Consider the following 16498-nt stretch of genomic DNA (forward strand, 5'->3'; position numbering starts at 1 on the left):
TGACTGGCGCTATTGACCTGGCTGACTTGCTTTTGCGACACTAAATCATATCTCCCGCCCCTAAGCCTGATATTATCAAAGCATTCATATTCCCCGCCTCTCTCCGTGACGTTACAGGGTGCGTCATCAAACGCGCCCAGTTCTCTGCAGTCCTAAGTGACTTTACACAGAACCCGGAAGACAACACATATTATGTCACAACACAGCGCGCCACAATTCGGAATATGAAACAGTGATTTAAAAGCAAACAGCAAGATTGTAAATTTTGTAAAGTACATTTATTTGACATCAAATGTTTAGAGAATATTCAGCAATTTGCATTTGTCTTTGTTGTCGATCCGCAAAAGTTCATGTTGAGGCACGCGATGTTCCTTTGCGGTACAGAGGGTATTAGATCAGCTTACAACTCAGAGCGCCACAATTCGGAATATGAAACTGTGGTTTAAAAGTAAACAGCAGGATTGTACATTTGGTAAAGTACATTTATTTCACATGAAATGTTTAGTGAATATTCAGCGATTTGCTATTGTCTCTGCTGTCGATCAGCAAAAGTTTATTTGGAGCCACGCGTTGTTCCTTTGCGGTAGATAGGCTGTTGGTTTATGATAAAAGCAGTAAATGGTCGCTCTGATAATCTGAAGGCTGCTCCAACAACGAACCATTAGACCACCCTATTGGTTGGTATGTTGTTTGTAGCCGCTAGTACTGCGTAAGGGCATATTGGTCCTTGGCGATTGTCCCATAAAATGGTGAGGGTCATGAAGTTGCATATTTGGACCTGCACCTGGCAGTTGAAGACCCCATCCACTGGAGTCTGTAAATCGTGACATAGGCAAAATGGGGCCACATACCTGTTTTAAAAAACATAAATTAGTCTCACCAGTGATCTTCATTAAAAATCATCATTTTATTTATTAGGGCGTGAAACTGTTTGCTATCGAAGATAGTGCAACGGAGTATGTTAATAATAAAATAATAATATTTTCCCATTCATATAGTGCTAAGAACCGTGAGGTATCTAAGCGGTGCTTATTATTAACCACGGTGTGTGGTGCTCATTTATCGACCATGGAAGGATGAAAGGCTGAGTTTGGCCTTGCCGGGATTCGAACTTGCGTTAGCAAGCTGTGCACGGATGTCAAAGCGAGCGTTGTACTCGCTGTGCCACTTGACAGGCTACAGTGAAGTGGCACAGCAAGTAGAGCGCTTGACCGCCTATAGACCGGTTACATTATTTCTATTAACCCACCCTGTGTCGTCTGCCTTTTTCAGAGCCCTCTAAACGACAGGGGATCAATTCGGCGGTGATAGTGCGCGGTAGAAAACATTATGCCACTTCCAACTAACAAGTTCAACTTGAGCGGTCTTTAATGCTACGCTATTGTAATTATATTTGGTATAAAATAATCTAAAGGCTTACTTACAGTACAATTGCAATTTCCATTGTCTACGAGTGGTGCAGTCCCAAAATACGACTCTGCGTGTGCGAACGATCTTTCGCATAGTGATATAATATATAAAAGTGGTTTCGTTTCAGAAATTTCATCTTTATCTTCTCTTACGTTTTAGCAACACTCCTTCAAGAGAAGTCTTTCATCACAATCTCTGTCTGTCAAGGTCAAAACACAATACAACCTTATAGTCTGCTTCGTGAGCCTCTCCGGGGCCCGAGAAAAAAATGGAAGCAGCTGACCTTCACTGTGAACGAGCATAAATTCTTACTTTGCAACATTCTGTGTAAAGCCATCTGTAGAAGTTAGTTTTTGCACGCCATGTTTGTATATTGTTTGCGTGATATTAAAAAAAGTTTGTCTAAGGGACGTTATGGTTCTAAGTACAGCCGAAAGACCCCTGAAAATCTCAAGTTATGGTAAGCTATGAAAAATAACTCGCGCCACCACCGTGCACTGCTAAGACTAACACCCAGGACATCAAAGATGCCATCGCAAATGTCATTGATGAAATCACTGATGACATCAGATGTGTTTGTACTTTTCATGGAATTTGTGTACTAGGGATTTTTATTATAATGTTGCGCAAAAAGCTTCAAGGATATTGCAATAAATATCATACCGTTATTAGTGTTTTGAACGATGCATTGATATAAATAGCATTGTATTATGGGATTCTATCTAGTATACTGAGCTACTAATGGAGAAACATAGCATTGTTTGCAGAGTACAAGATGAAAGTATAATATTTGTAATGTTAATATGTTGAATAATGAAATGATAATTGTCCTGAAATGTTTGAAAATTCACAAAATGGGGGTGTTCTGAGGCCGTTATTCGTATTGTGTGATTGCTTAGCTGTATGCAATGAGGGAATGGCACAGAGAGTAAAGTGGACGCCGTCCGCGGACACCGCGTCTGTTTGTGGACAGGGCGTGCTACATCCGGGTTTTTCCAGGAAATCCAACATGGAAAGAAGACTGTACGGATCAGCCAATCAGATGTCGAGGTTGTGGATTTGTGTTGAAAGAGACTGTGTGTGGTGAAGATGGCAGAAGCAGAGAAAGTCAGGGTGTTGGTGCTTGGAGATATGTTTGTGTATGGTTTACAACAGTACGCTCAATGCAGGCATGTTGCAAAGAACTCTGATGTGAAAGGAGTGGAGGTCGTGTGGAGCACTGTGCCTGATTGCAATGTACAGGGTATTGTACAAGTTTGTGAGGATATGGCACGATGAACAGTCCGCATGTGGTAGTTTTGCACTATGGTGCTTTCCATTTGGGCAACATCAGTGCCCCTACTTTGTTGGCTGATTTGGAACGCTTGGTTCAAGCCGTAATGAAGATCCTTCCAAATGCGAAAGTAATTTTTTCTGGATTACTACCTAGGGCAATATGGGACAATAGTTCAGTTTTTTGTCCTCAGCAAAACATTGCTAGGTGTGTCATCAACCAAGGCATGTGTGCCTTCATGCTTAGAGCTGGTATGTTCTTTTGTAATAATGAGAATATTGATGCCAGTAATGCTATTAATTTTAAAGAAGATGGCATTTCTTTATCTTTTACGGGAAATGCCTTTCTATTTTGGAATGTAAGGGTTGCTTTGGAGAAGGTTATGTGAAGATTTTAGGAGTAAAGTAAGAAAAAAAAACAAGGAAAAAAATACAAAATAACAGGTGTCTATCAAGCATTTATATCAATGCATTGCTTAATGCACTAATTAGCTCATGATATTTATCCCAATGATCCTTGACAGTTTTTGGTCAGCATTATAAGAATCCCTTGTACAGAGTTTTTATGAAAAGTAAATGCACATTTGATGTCATCAATGACATTTGTGATGTCATCTTTGATGTCCTGGGTGTTAGTGTTAGCAGTGCACGGTGGCGCGAGTTATGGTTGCTTATGTTACCATAACTGCTGAATTTCAGGGGTTTTTCGGTTTTACTTTGAACCATAACGTCCCTTTAACAAAGTTTTTTCACTGAATTTCATAGGTTTTTAGTAGCGCAACTTAACCATAACGTCCCTTTAACAACATTTTTTTACTGAATATATATATATATATATATATATATATTACACGGCCACAGTAGTGGCCGTGTAGGTATGGTTAAGTTGCTGTTTCCATAGGAAGAGCACTTTTTCGGTGGCTTATAACTCTGTTCCCCCTGGACGAATCCTCACCAAACTTGTGGTCACTCTGAATCTATTTGCAAATTTTGGAGGTGTTTGGGCCAGGGGGAGCAAAGTTATAGGGGGGGACCCAAACGTCTTTTTTTCCCCATAGTCTGAATGTGGGAAAAACTTTGCGCACGGCTACAGGTGAAACCACTGGACGGATTTGCACCAAATTTGTGCCAGGGGCAGGGGCTTGGACCCGAAAGCATGCTTTAGTAAATTTGGTGACAATCCGTCTAGTACTTTCCTTTAAAATGACCAAAAAATATGTCTGAATAAATTAGTGATATCTACGTCCGCTCCACAGTCACATTTCCCTGTTCGCTCCACGGACATGATCCCGATTGGCCGGGGGGGGTGGCGTCATCACCGCAGACACGCGACATCTGCGCCGATTGGATACAGCGAGCCGTGATGTACGTCAGAATGTGTGGATGCGCCTGACATCTTGGATCCAAAGACAGCGTGCTACTTACCAGAGGCGAAATGCTGTTTTCTAAACTGTTTTTGATCTCCTACAGTGCGTGGGGAGGATCACAGAGTAAGATACGGGTGAAATACTGTACTTGTTTGGCCGGCAGTTGTCTATTATATATTCTGCATTGACGCCTTCTTCAGGATGTTTATACGTGGAGAAAATGAGGCACCTTGAAAATGTTCGCAGGTCACGCGTGGCGTTAGTGACCATTAACTTTAAGTGTATTTCTCTATTATATTACATTTTCCTATGGGTGTGTTAATGCTTAGTACGCCACCATGGTCGTGACATGCTGCAGTGGTTGTGGGCAGGGCCTACATATCCTGCATTGGCGCCTTCTTCAGGATGTGTGTACGTGCAGCGATTTGCTATTGTACGTGCAGAAAATGAAGGATCTAATAAGGCTACTATTTGAGTCCGTGCTGTGTAGAGGCACCTTGAAAATGTTCGCAGGAAACGCGTGGCGTTAGTGACCATTAATTTTGAGTGTATTTCTGAATTACATTTTCCTATGGGTGTGTTATTCCTTAGTACGCCACCATGATCGTTACATTTTGCAGTGGTTGTGGACAGGGCCTAGAGTCTTGGATGCATGGCCGTAGGCCGTAGGCCGAAGGTCATACTTCCAAGACTGTTGGCCCTGCCCACAACCACCGCTGCATGTCACGACCATGGCTACACGTGTAGTATTGATTATCTATTACATGGTTGAGGGGAGAGTGTACAGTGTTGGGTGCATGGCCTAAGGCCATGCACCCAACAAGAAAGTTAAAAGCACTGGAGTTATAAGCCAGTGCACATCAACACATTGCAATAATATCTATGTACAAACAGGTAGGAATGCAGTGTCTGGCCAGAATAAATGAAGCATAGCATACCTATCAATACACCCGTACTACTGTACATCACTGAGGTGATTGTGGGCAGGATGTAGAGTTTTGCTTCTATGGCTGCAGCACGTAGCTCATACATCATACTCGTAAAACCCTAGGCCCTGCCCAGAAATACTACTTCGTATTACTGCAGTGCATACACTCGTCCTAGAGGTTAGCATGTCAGATGGTTGTCGGGAGGGTGTACAGTCTTGGCTGCAAGGCCAAAGCCCATGCACCCAGTAACGACCTTGTTAGAGGTGGAGGTATAAGCCATTGCACACCTATACATTCAAAAGTACGTGGACATATATCTTAACCTATAGGTCCTGCCGGCACCCACTGCAGCACATTCGAGAGGGATGTTAGTGACTGTGTTGCTTTTGTGGAGTGGCTGTTTCCATAGAAAGAACTGTTTTTGGCTGCCTTATAAATGTCCTACCCTTGGACTAATCGTCGCCAAACTTTAGAAAAAAATATATCGCCCACTCTGACTTTGGTTGGAAAGTTTGGTCATGTTTGGTGCAGGGGGGCAAAAGTTATAAGTGGGAGGGGTTCTCTAAACGTCTTTTTTCCCCTTACACTGAACGGGGGGAAAAGGTTGTGCTCACGACCATGTGGCTCTTTCCCAGATTTTTTGCAAAATAGCGTGCAGTAAGGTACCTTTGTTCGGTGGCCCCCTCTCTTCTACTAATTTTTTTGTGTGCGCGGATACCGCCAGAAACAGCTGCAAAACAAGAGTGCATTAGACTTCTCACACTCAAGTAATAGTATTTCACAAGGTGACATTTGAGGGGGCCCAATGAGCTGTGGAAGCACAAAGTGAAAAAGTGCAGTTTTCTTGTCTGCAAAATGATACATTTAAATGGAAGTTCGTGCTCACTGCACCACAACCAATTACAGCGTGTAGATTAAAATGTGTTTTTTCCACTACTATTTCCCTCAGATTGGCCTCTACAGTTTTGAGAACTAAGGATATCATCTGCATTGTTTGCTTGAAACAGCGCTTCTGACGCTGTATGGGAGTACAGGTTCTCATAATTAGATTTCATTATGTTGCTTCAAAGCAAGAATGTATTTGCCTTCTGAGTGAAGGCCACACAAGTTGCTTTTTTGGTTGACCGCTCAGTACGCCCGCGCATCCGAGTGAAAGTAAAGGGGCAATTGTTTTTTGACCTTGAGCCCAAGAGAAACCTGCGCGCTATTCACGGAATGAAAGGGTAAAAAAGAAACGCAATTGATAAGGTTATGTTTTAAAAAGTTTGTAAGTGACATGCGTATCAGTCAAGGAAGATTCTTCGCAGCAAACACATTTGTGACTGGTTTGTCGAAAAAGAATGGAGGCTGTAAATATTTTGTACGTTTATTTTGGCTCACTGTACAGCAATCCGTGCTTTATTTTTACATAACTGCCCATCTAATTGTGCTAATATACTTAACATATTATTTTTCTGCCCTTGTACAATTTTCTTTTAATGTTGTAGAGTGCACACGTTTCTCATATGCAGGGTATGACTGCACTCAACCTTTTTTACTATTTATATTTCTAATTTGAGACGCTTAATTTGTCCACATAGGTTTGTGTATAACGTTTTTTTTTGTCTTCTTTGAAATGACGAGACGAAATGTTTTTTTATTTCTCCACACTTTTTTGTTTCATACCTACATTATCGTCTTTCTGTGTACTTGACATTTTGTTTTCTCTTACGGCACATGCAAAATCTCGCCGTTTCTAACCTCCACCTATACGTACATTTGGACATTAGTAACATATTACTAAAATGTCAACTTTGAGCACGTATTTTTGTGTACCACTTTGCACAGTTTCGATTTGATCTTATAAAAATGTTTGGTACAGGTTGGTTACTGACACTTATTTTTTGTAACTTTTCCCGAATAGGTATATTTTGCCGTACTGTGCGTGCCATGGTTTTCAAATCCCGAGCAAGGGCTTCTTCGGACGAGAAATACAACTGCTGGTGAGCGGTTGCCTGTCCATAAGAATAATGTGGAATGACACTGTAAGCCTTCTTTGTCCGTTCGCTGAACTCGTTATTCGGAGCAACGTGACATCATTTATGGTGCTGTAGGCTCAATGTCATGACAACTTTTGGGAAATAACTGTGGAAACAAAGCGACTGCTTCAACGAAGTCCCCAAAAGGTTTGTTTGCCAAAAAAAAACGGCCTTCTTATCTTCAACATTTGCAATGTCTCCCTAACCAGCATTGTAATCATTGCATTAATTATGCGATTATTCCGATGGTCTCTGCAAGTTTGTTATTAAATAAATCTAGTTTGTAACCTGTAAAATGGTCATGTGTTCTTTACCATTCCTCTGTTTTATTTGCAAATGTAATTTATTAGCTTGTACGTTGCTGAATGTTTATTTACAGGTTCTGCATCACCCCATGTCCTTGTGCTTTTTGCAACCTACAATGGAAAGGGAAGAGGGGCTATGTATGCAATAACCGCCTTCCCTTTCTATGGCGGCTATCTTGAAAGAGGATTTTCTTTTGTGATCCTTACTGCCAAAGTCGCCTCGGATTACAACAAGTACACATCCTTTCTAGTAGCACACGTTACTGCATTCGTAATTTAGACTATTGCTGGCAAAGATTATTGCGCCTATGTACTTTACAGAGAAATAAGGAGTGCGTGAAGTGTATTCAAGTTTTTTTTCAGTTATACTGTGAAAGGTCGTTGTTAACCCATTATTAACTTTGTTTACGGGTGGCTTTATTTTTTGCTATGGCAGGCAATAAGGTAATATGCGACCGGCAATGAGCAAAAAGGCATCAAACGGTAATATGAGTGACTGTATATGTGGCAATAATTTTTTTTACGTCTGTTATGTGCTAGATAGAAACACAGTTTCTTATGCTTTTGCATCACACCACTTCTGCTGTTTCTTTGGGAAGAAGGCTGCAGTTAGCTGATGTCTTTTTCAGATAAGTACAACTTTCCCTACCAATATATAATGTGTAGTGCATTCACAGTCGCTGCATACCAGTACGTGTTGGTGTTGTTTAAGGCAAATGTTGAAGGTGGATGTTCCTACATGATATAAAATCTATTTCCTCATTGCCCAGCAGGCATACTTCGTTCAGGTAAGTGTGTACTGATTCTGGGACATGTCACGGTGCTGTACGACAGTATATTTTCATGGGGCATTCTGCGGAAGCTATATATTGTTAACCAAACGACCCTTCCTAAAGGAACCTTTTGGTTATGTTGCACTACTGAAAATCTGTGCCCTGCAGTACAACATTTTTTTCTTAGGTACACCTTATACGTAAATTGTACTACTAAAAACTCATACAGTTCACACAAAAAAAACGTTGTTGAGGGGACGTTATGGTTAAGTTGCCCTAACAAAGACCTGTACACTTCACTACAAAAATACTTTCCACCTCCCCTTTATGCTTCAAATTAAAACCAAAAAAACCCTGAAATTCGACAGTTATGGTAAACTAAGCCCCCAACCCTGCCACCGCCCCTGTGCAATGCTAACACTAACACCCAGACCATGAAAGATGTCATCTGAAATGTCAATGATGACATCAATGGTGACATCACTTGTTTAGCCCCTTTCTTTTCCTTCCCTGCCATACATATATATGTGCATTCAGTAAAAAAGATTCACTAAAAGAATGTTATACTTCACAGTGCAACCAAACACCACTGCACATTCCCCCATTATAATAAGCTAAGCAACCATAACTTGCACCATCGACGTGCATTGCTAAGACTAACATCCAGGACATCAAAGATGACATCACAAATATCATTTTACCATAACTGTCGAATTTCAGGGGTTTTTCGGTTTTAATTTGAAGCTTAAAGGGGAGGTGGAAAGTATTTTTGTAGTGAAGTGTACAGGTCTTTGTTAGAGCAACTTAACCATAACGTCCCCTCAACAAAGTTTTTTTTTAGTATATATATATATATATATATATATTCAGTGATAAAACTTTGTTAAAGGGACGTTATGGTTCCAAGTAAAACCGAAAAACCCCTGAAATTCACCAGTTATGGTAAGCTAAGCCACCATAACTCGCACCACCACCGTGCACTGCTAAGACTAACACCCAGGACATCAAAGATGACATCACAAATGTCATTAATGACATCACTGATGTTAGTTAGTAGCGCAACTTAACCATAAGGTCTCTTTAACAAAGTTTTTTCACTGAATTTCATAGGTTTTTAGTAGCACAATTTAACAATAATAACTTTGACTTTATGTACATGTAATATGGAACATACTGAACCCCTTCTACTGAATTTGGTGTACGCAAACTTTTTTGATGTCCGTGGACATGTTCAGACAACAGTACCACTACCTAAAAAATTCTGGCGGGGTATGTTTAATTGTTATATCATAACATAGGAACATTTAACAAATTCACAAAGCAGCACACATACACATTATATGTAGTAATACATAAGAAATGTAACCCATATATGTAACACACTAACCATTCATTTAAATACAATATGTTCTAAAATGGAATATACCAAAAGAAGATAAATTGGCTTCCAACATAATTACCTCACAAACACTCCACAACTAAAAGCAAGACCAGACCTGCAGAGTACTCAGAACATATCTTATCTGAAATAGTAAGTGTACTTCATTTTACTCATATATTTATAAACTTTCTGTATTAGATACAAAAAAATATATTATCTTTTTTTTTCTCACAGAAATGTCTACTACTCTGGAATGGCTAGAGGAACATTTCCCACATGAGGAAATGTCAGAAGATAGTGAAACTAATGGTAGACACTTTACAATATAAACCATTTAATTATTATTATTTTATATACATTTAACATATATATTTTTTTTGTACAGAGCATACCAAAATAGAAAATACCTCTGAAGAAACTGTTACGGATAACACTCTTGACAGCATAAAAGAAAAAATGGATTTATTGTTGACCAATTTTAATAATTTGAAAACGTTTGTTGAGGATCATTTTAAAACAAAAACCTCATACCATTGTCCCACATGTACTTGTCCCCCCTCACCATATCCCAGTCAATTATCCCCAAACCCTCTCCATAACCCAAAACATTTGATGAGACTTCCATCCCTTCTTCACCTGATACCAATCATGTTGAAACCCCTAATTCTCCTGTTTTTGTTTCCGTTTCTGCCTCACCTTCTCTGTCATAAATTGTTAATATATGTTAAATAAAGTTAAATGTTTATATTTTGTTGTAATTAGTTTCAGTTTAAAATATAAAAACAACAATTTAGGTGTCCGCGGACAGCACGGTTGTTCTGAAATGTTCGTAAATAAACGAAAATGGAGGTGTCCTGAAGAACACTATACCTGTCCGTACTGTTCGCTAGCAAGTTGAAACTTTTCTAGAACACCCACGGTGTCCTAAAATGTTCGTAAAGAAACAAAAATGGAAGTGTCCTGAAGAACACTATACCTGTCCGTACAGTTCGCTAGCAAGTTGAAACTGTTCTAAGAACACACGCGGTGTTCTGAAATGTTTGTAAATAAACGAAAATGGAGGTGTCCTGAAGAACACTATACCTGTCCGTACTGTTCGCTAGCAAGTTGAAACTGTTCTAGAACACACATGATGTCCTGAAATGTTCGTAAATAAACAAAATGGGGTGTCCTGAAGAACACTATACCTGTCCGTAGTGTTCGCTAGCACGTTGAAACTGTTTTAAGAACACAAGTGGTGTCTTGAAATGTTCATAAATAAATTAAAATGGAGGTGTCCTCAAGAACACTATACCTGTCCATAATGTTCGCTACCAAGTTGAAACTGTTCTAAGACCACAAGCAGTGTCCTGAAATGTTCATAAATAAACGAAAATGGAGGTGTCCTGATGAACAGTATACCTGGCCGTACTGTTCGCTAGCAAGTTGAAACTGTTCTAAGAACACACGCAGTGTTCTGAAATGTTCGTAAATAAACAAAAATGGAGGTGTCCTGAGGACGCTATGTCTGTCCGTATTGTTTGCAAGGAAGTCAAACTGGTCTAAGAAGAAACGGCTGTCCGTAACTGTTCATTTGACGTGTGACGCACTTTTAATTAGTTCAGGACCCGAACAGTGTCCGTAGAACATCAACACGCATGCGCAAACCAATGTCCGTGCATTTGGTGTCCTGCGGACAGCCGCTTCTTTCGCGAACATGTTCGTGAAGCGATCATATGGCCGCGCCCACACTGATCGCGTGTTCTGAATGCAGACACTGTTCGTGTCCCCGAACAATTTTAAAGTACTTTTTCAAGAAATCCACAATATTTCTCAATAAAAACTCACCATAGCACAAGTCCCACATACTAATCCTGAGTTTCTACATACTTTTTGAAACTTTTTGAACCTTTTTTTGTGTTCAATCTGTCCGCGGACAGCACGCATGTCCACAAACCGCATACAAGCACCCCTATAAAAGACCACGCCCTAGAGCTTATTCTCATTGTGTTTCTGGCTATTCTTCAGAGCACAGCTATTTTTCCTGCAACTTGCAGATTATACCATCATCCAGATGGCATCCATGGCTGCACTACTGCCACCTGGTGTTTCACCTGCTTCAGCACCACCCCCTCCACCACCACCACCTCCCCAAGGGCCTGAAGAGGGGAACAGGAGTGAGGATGCAGAGGAGGAAGAAGAGGATGTCGAGAATGAGGTAGTGGAAATCCCTACTACCTGCACTCGGCGTGAGTCTTGGGTGTGGCGGTTATTTACCATTCATGGGAATGGTCGTAAGGCTCGTGTGAACCGAGTCACCTGCAATGAGTGCAAAATGGTACTCAGTCGCGGGAGGCATGGTTGGTATAGCTTTGGGACCACCACCATGAAGCGACATCAAGTCATTCCACACTGGGGCCGTTCGCAAGGTTGTATCTTGTGAGGAGCATAGCAGGTTGATTTCCTCTACTTCATCCTCCATTTCTGATCCTGTCATCACAAGGAACACTCCTGTGGGACAGTGTCTTCCTCAAGCTGCCTCACAGGACAGACGCAATGTTGATGACCCTTACCTTTCGAGGGTCACAGTTGTGTGTATGTACTGCGACACAGTACTCTGCTGGGGGGAGCGACTTCGCAGTGCTTTTGAGACTATCGTCTCAGAGCATGAGAAGACCTGCTCACTACCCAAATAAAACCCACTCTACATCTTCGTCTCTCAGCTCACCCTTTCTTATCCCTGTGGTTGGTTTCCCCCCTTTACCCTCCTTTCCCCTCCTCTCCAAGTGTGTTGTGCATAAAAAACCCAAAAATATATAAAATAACAAAAATCAAAAAATAAGGCTCTTTTCAGAGCTGCCTTTCACAGTTAAAAAATAGAAGTGAAAATAAATGAAGCAGGGCCCTTTGTATTTTTTAGAAGTCCACGGACAGTCCGCGGACAGTCCGCGGACATCTAAAATTTTGGGGTGCTACCCTATCATAACCTTTGCAATTTTCTCTGGGAGGAAGTGGTGGCTCTGAAAAGAGCCTTTGTGAGGTGTTTGTGTTTCAAAAAATTATAAATACTCAATACCTACTTCAAAATGGATGCTGTAATTCTAAAAAAGGTCGCAATGCATTTTGTATGTTTCTTAGAAAAATCTGATTGCCAGCATAAGTTAGATGCACTCCATCTCTGCAAAAAATGTATGTATTACGATACATAATATTTTCATTGTGAAAAGAGGACATGCCAAAATCTCTTAGAAAGGCACAAACAGCCTTATTGACATTGCGCCTTGCTTTCTCCATTTGTGGACCAAATGAAGAAGAACAAAGCCACATTTGTCTCTGCGCAATCCGTGAAAAAATTACTTGAGAATTTGGAAACATGTCCATGACCTTCCCAAGTCCTTCTTTTATTGCAAATTGCAAAGAAATTCCAGACACATGTCCTAAACTGTTCCCTCCACAATGAATTATAATCATATCTGGATGTTGCTCTGTCTCCAGAGTAGCACAGAGAGGTAACAAGTCCAACCACTTCATTCCACGTACTCCATGCCAGTGTATTTCCACATGTGGGAAACCAAGATCTACAACTACTCCACAGGTTTCTGCATGCACCTCAACCAATGTATCCACGAGTCTCCCAAAATCCAAACAATCTGTTTTCTGAAACACACAGCCATAGCTATCTGTTCTTCTCTCAGCAAAAAGAGTATCTGAGAAACTCTCTCCTGGCACAACACACCCACTAAACTTTCCTAACCAATCTCTTTCTGTGCGCATTCTCATTTGCATGACTTCCCAACCCAAAAATCCCCGGATGTAACATCCGATGTCTGCGAACTACCGCCATGTCCACAGACATATCGTAACATGGACAGCCCTTCTACCATTTCCACTTCACTCTCTGTGCCATTCCCTCATTGGATGTAGCTAAGAAGTCACGTGACCATCCACCAATCACATTCAAGACCTCTACATCTAACTGCATCATCATAGATCAGCACTCCAAATGTACTATGAATCTCTCTGAGTACAAGTGTCATATCACTGGCAAGCACCATCTATAAGAAATACTGTACAAGTCTCCAAGATTTCTACTTGCAGCTCCATGCATATCCATATGCATGAACACAAACTACAGGTATGCATATTTTCTGTACAGTACATGAACACATTTTCTAACTGACTTTTAGCTTGTATAATCTGTAAAATGAATCTACTGTCTTTTTTTCAATCTCATAAAATCAACTGTCACTTACAAACCTTTATACTATTTAATTTCTTTATACACACACACACTCAAATCATGTTAAACTAACATTTTTGAAATAAAATATATAGACTACATATAGTCAAACAAAATTGCATGCACACTCTATGTGCAAATCTCAAACAATAATACTTGTACAATTACATAATTTTGTTTTATTTCTTTATTTATTTAATTACTTACATTTATATAGGACAAGCAGCCCATGACATTGAGGCACTATTACTTGGAAGAGCTTAGTAACAAGAATAGTGGTATTCAGTGGTACATTATGAATTTCACAAGGCATAGTAAAGATATTTTGTTTGCTACAGTTAGTGTTTGCAATACAATTTATTCATTAAGAACATATGATATGTATTCAACTGGTGAGACGTATCTTATGTAAACAAGATAGTTTTAATGGTTTTGAGGAAGGCGCTGAGGATTTCAATTAAAAAAATCAATGTCTAAATTAAAAACAGTGCTATATGCAAACAGAATTACTAATTTGTTTCTTTTACAATTGCAGTGAAGACCATTCTCCTGAAAAGAAGCAGTCGAATTTGAAGTACAAAGAACAACTAAGAAGTAACCTGCTCATTCTAGAAAAAAAGTAAGAAGAATATCACCATAATATTTGTATTATTACTCAAACACACTGTAAGGTTAATTCATACTATTTCTGTGCCTAAAAATAGAGATTCTGCACCATTCTGTCCAAAAATCCCCATGTCTTAAACAGTGATTTCCAGCCAGAATGGCCCACAAATTCCTATTATTCGACACACAAATTAACCAACTCAGCCGCTAGAATTTAGATGTTATAGAACAAACAAAAGTTTTAATTGTATAGCATTAGATATACTATTTATACTTCTCCACACCACTACCTTACTTTTTTCTGTCATCTGGACCCCAGTTTAGTAACACATTAATTCAAGAACCCCCATCCCTACTAGTTGTAGTTCCCAATGCACAATCACACACCATTACATACATCTTTATCATCTTAGTAAAACACTCATGCACACAGCACACATACATTGCAGAGCACCCCAACCCATACCGTCTTTATTTTATTCAACAGATCCTAATGAATGCCTACCAAAAATCAAGTCTGTAGAATGCAACGCAGAAGTAGAGCAAATGAAAATAAAAGTGTCCAACATAAACATCCATCTCTAGCAGAATTTGTAAAAAAAAGTTGAAACAAAACAGCTAATACAGTCATTTAGTGAAACAAAAGAAGTTTCTAGTACAAAAACTTTACCTCCTCGATCAAAATGTAAAATAAACCAAAAAAAAAACAGAAAATCAGCTATTACTACAGATAAAACAGCTTTTTTAAATCTTGATGTAGTGCAAAGTAAGCATACCAAGAAAAGTATTTTAGCCAAAATGTTCCGTCACAAAGTCCTTCAAAATCTTATAAAAACAGGAGAGAAACCAGGTTCAATGCTTAAACCCTATCGTAGGAAATTAATCTTAGAAGCGTTGATAGACAGTGCAATTCTTCTCAAAAGAAAGTTATATATTTTAGTGTTAAACAAAATGAAACCACTAACAAAACTAATAACTAAATTACAAAAAAGACTTCTCAATAAACGAAATGTCAACAGAAAGAACTTCTTAAGTATCTGCAGAGGTGAATGGAGTCACACTACGAGCACAGAACCATACTTTAATGAAGAAGCGTACAAACAAAAGCAAACAAATACAATTGCCATACATAGCAGTGGTCGAGGTTATGAAAAAGTTAATAATACCATAATGGAACAAGAAGTACTCCTTACAAAAATATGCCCTGAAAACTTAGAATTACCCGTCCATTCAACTGATTCAGAATGTCTAGTGTACAAATGGCCATGCACGTCAATGTGTAACATTCCCTAACAATTTTTCAAGTCTTTACACCAGTTCCTCAATCAATATGTGAAAAGCAAAGACAAAATCAAAATTAAACTACTGCAAAATATGGATACCTGTCCAGTACGCAAGTACACAGGACTACAAGGACATTCATTGGCCTGCATTACAGGACCTACTTGCAAAACCACCTTCCATGATATCAAAAGGATATCAACACATCATTCAACTATAAGAAATCTAGCTTATATACTGTACTATGCTAAAAGTCCTGCTTTAGCACTAGCCAATTTAAATATCATTCTTCTACATGGTACAGCAAAAGACCTACTAGAAGAAATCGACTATATCCAGAAAATATATTTTGGAAGTGAAACCCACTTACACAATGAAATAGCTGTAAACCAAATTAGTAACAATTCTACACATGGCAACCTTTTACTACACACATACAAAAAAGAAATACTAAAATTTAAAAGTACATCAGCTGAAGTACCAAACCATGTGTGTGTATGTTGCCGCAGAACTTTTTATAAAAGTAACACAAAAACTGTAGACCAATCATACAAAATAGAAGACAATGAAGATTCTCAATGGTTTGAATTAGCTCTCTACCTTATAGCAGAAAACAAATACGAAATAACTGACCCCGTAATACTTTGCAGTTACTGCACTACAAAACTTGACAACAACCAACTCCTTAACATGCTATCACAAATAATTTGGAATTACATCCACTACCAAAACCCCTTCAACAACTTAATTTATATGAGAGCATCATAATTCAAACAGTGCACCCATTTCAAGCAATAATACGCCTTCAACCAAAAACTGCAAAATTACCTCCCTCTGAATTAGTGAAAGGTATTCGTGGAAAAGTAGTGTATTTACCATTAGATCTAAAAGAAAATGTGCACACTCTTTAATTATCTTGGTAAATGGAGTACCTACA

Source organism: Ambystoma mexicanum, chromosome 6q (assembly GCF_040938575.1).
Source record: "Ambystoma mexicanum isolate Mex_15411 chromosome 6q, UKY_AmexF1_1, whole genome shotgun sequence".
Classification (NCBI taxonomy): Eukaryota; Metazoa; Chordata; class Amphibia; order Caudata; family Ambystomatidae; genus Ambystoma; species Ambystoma mexicanum.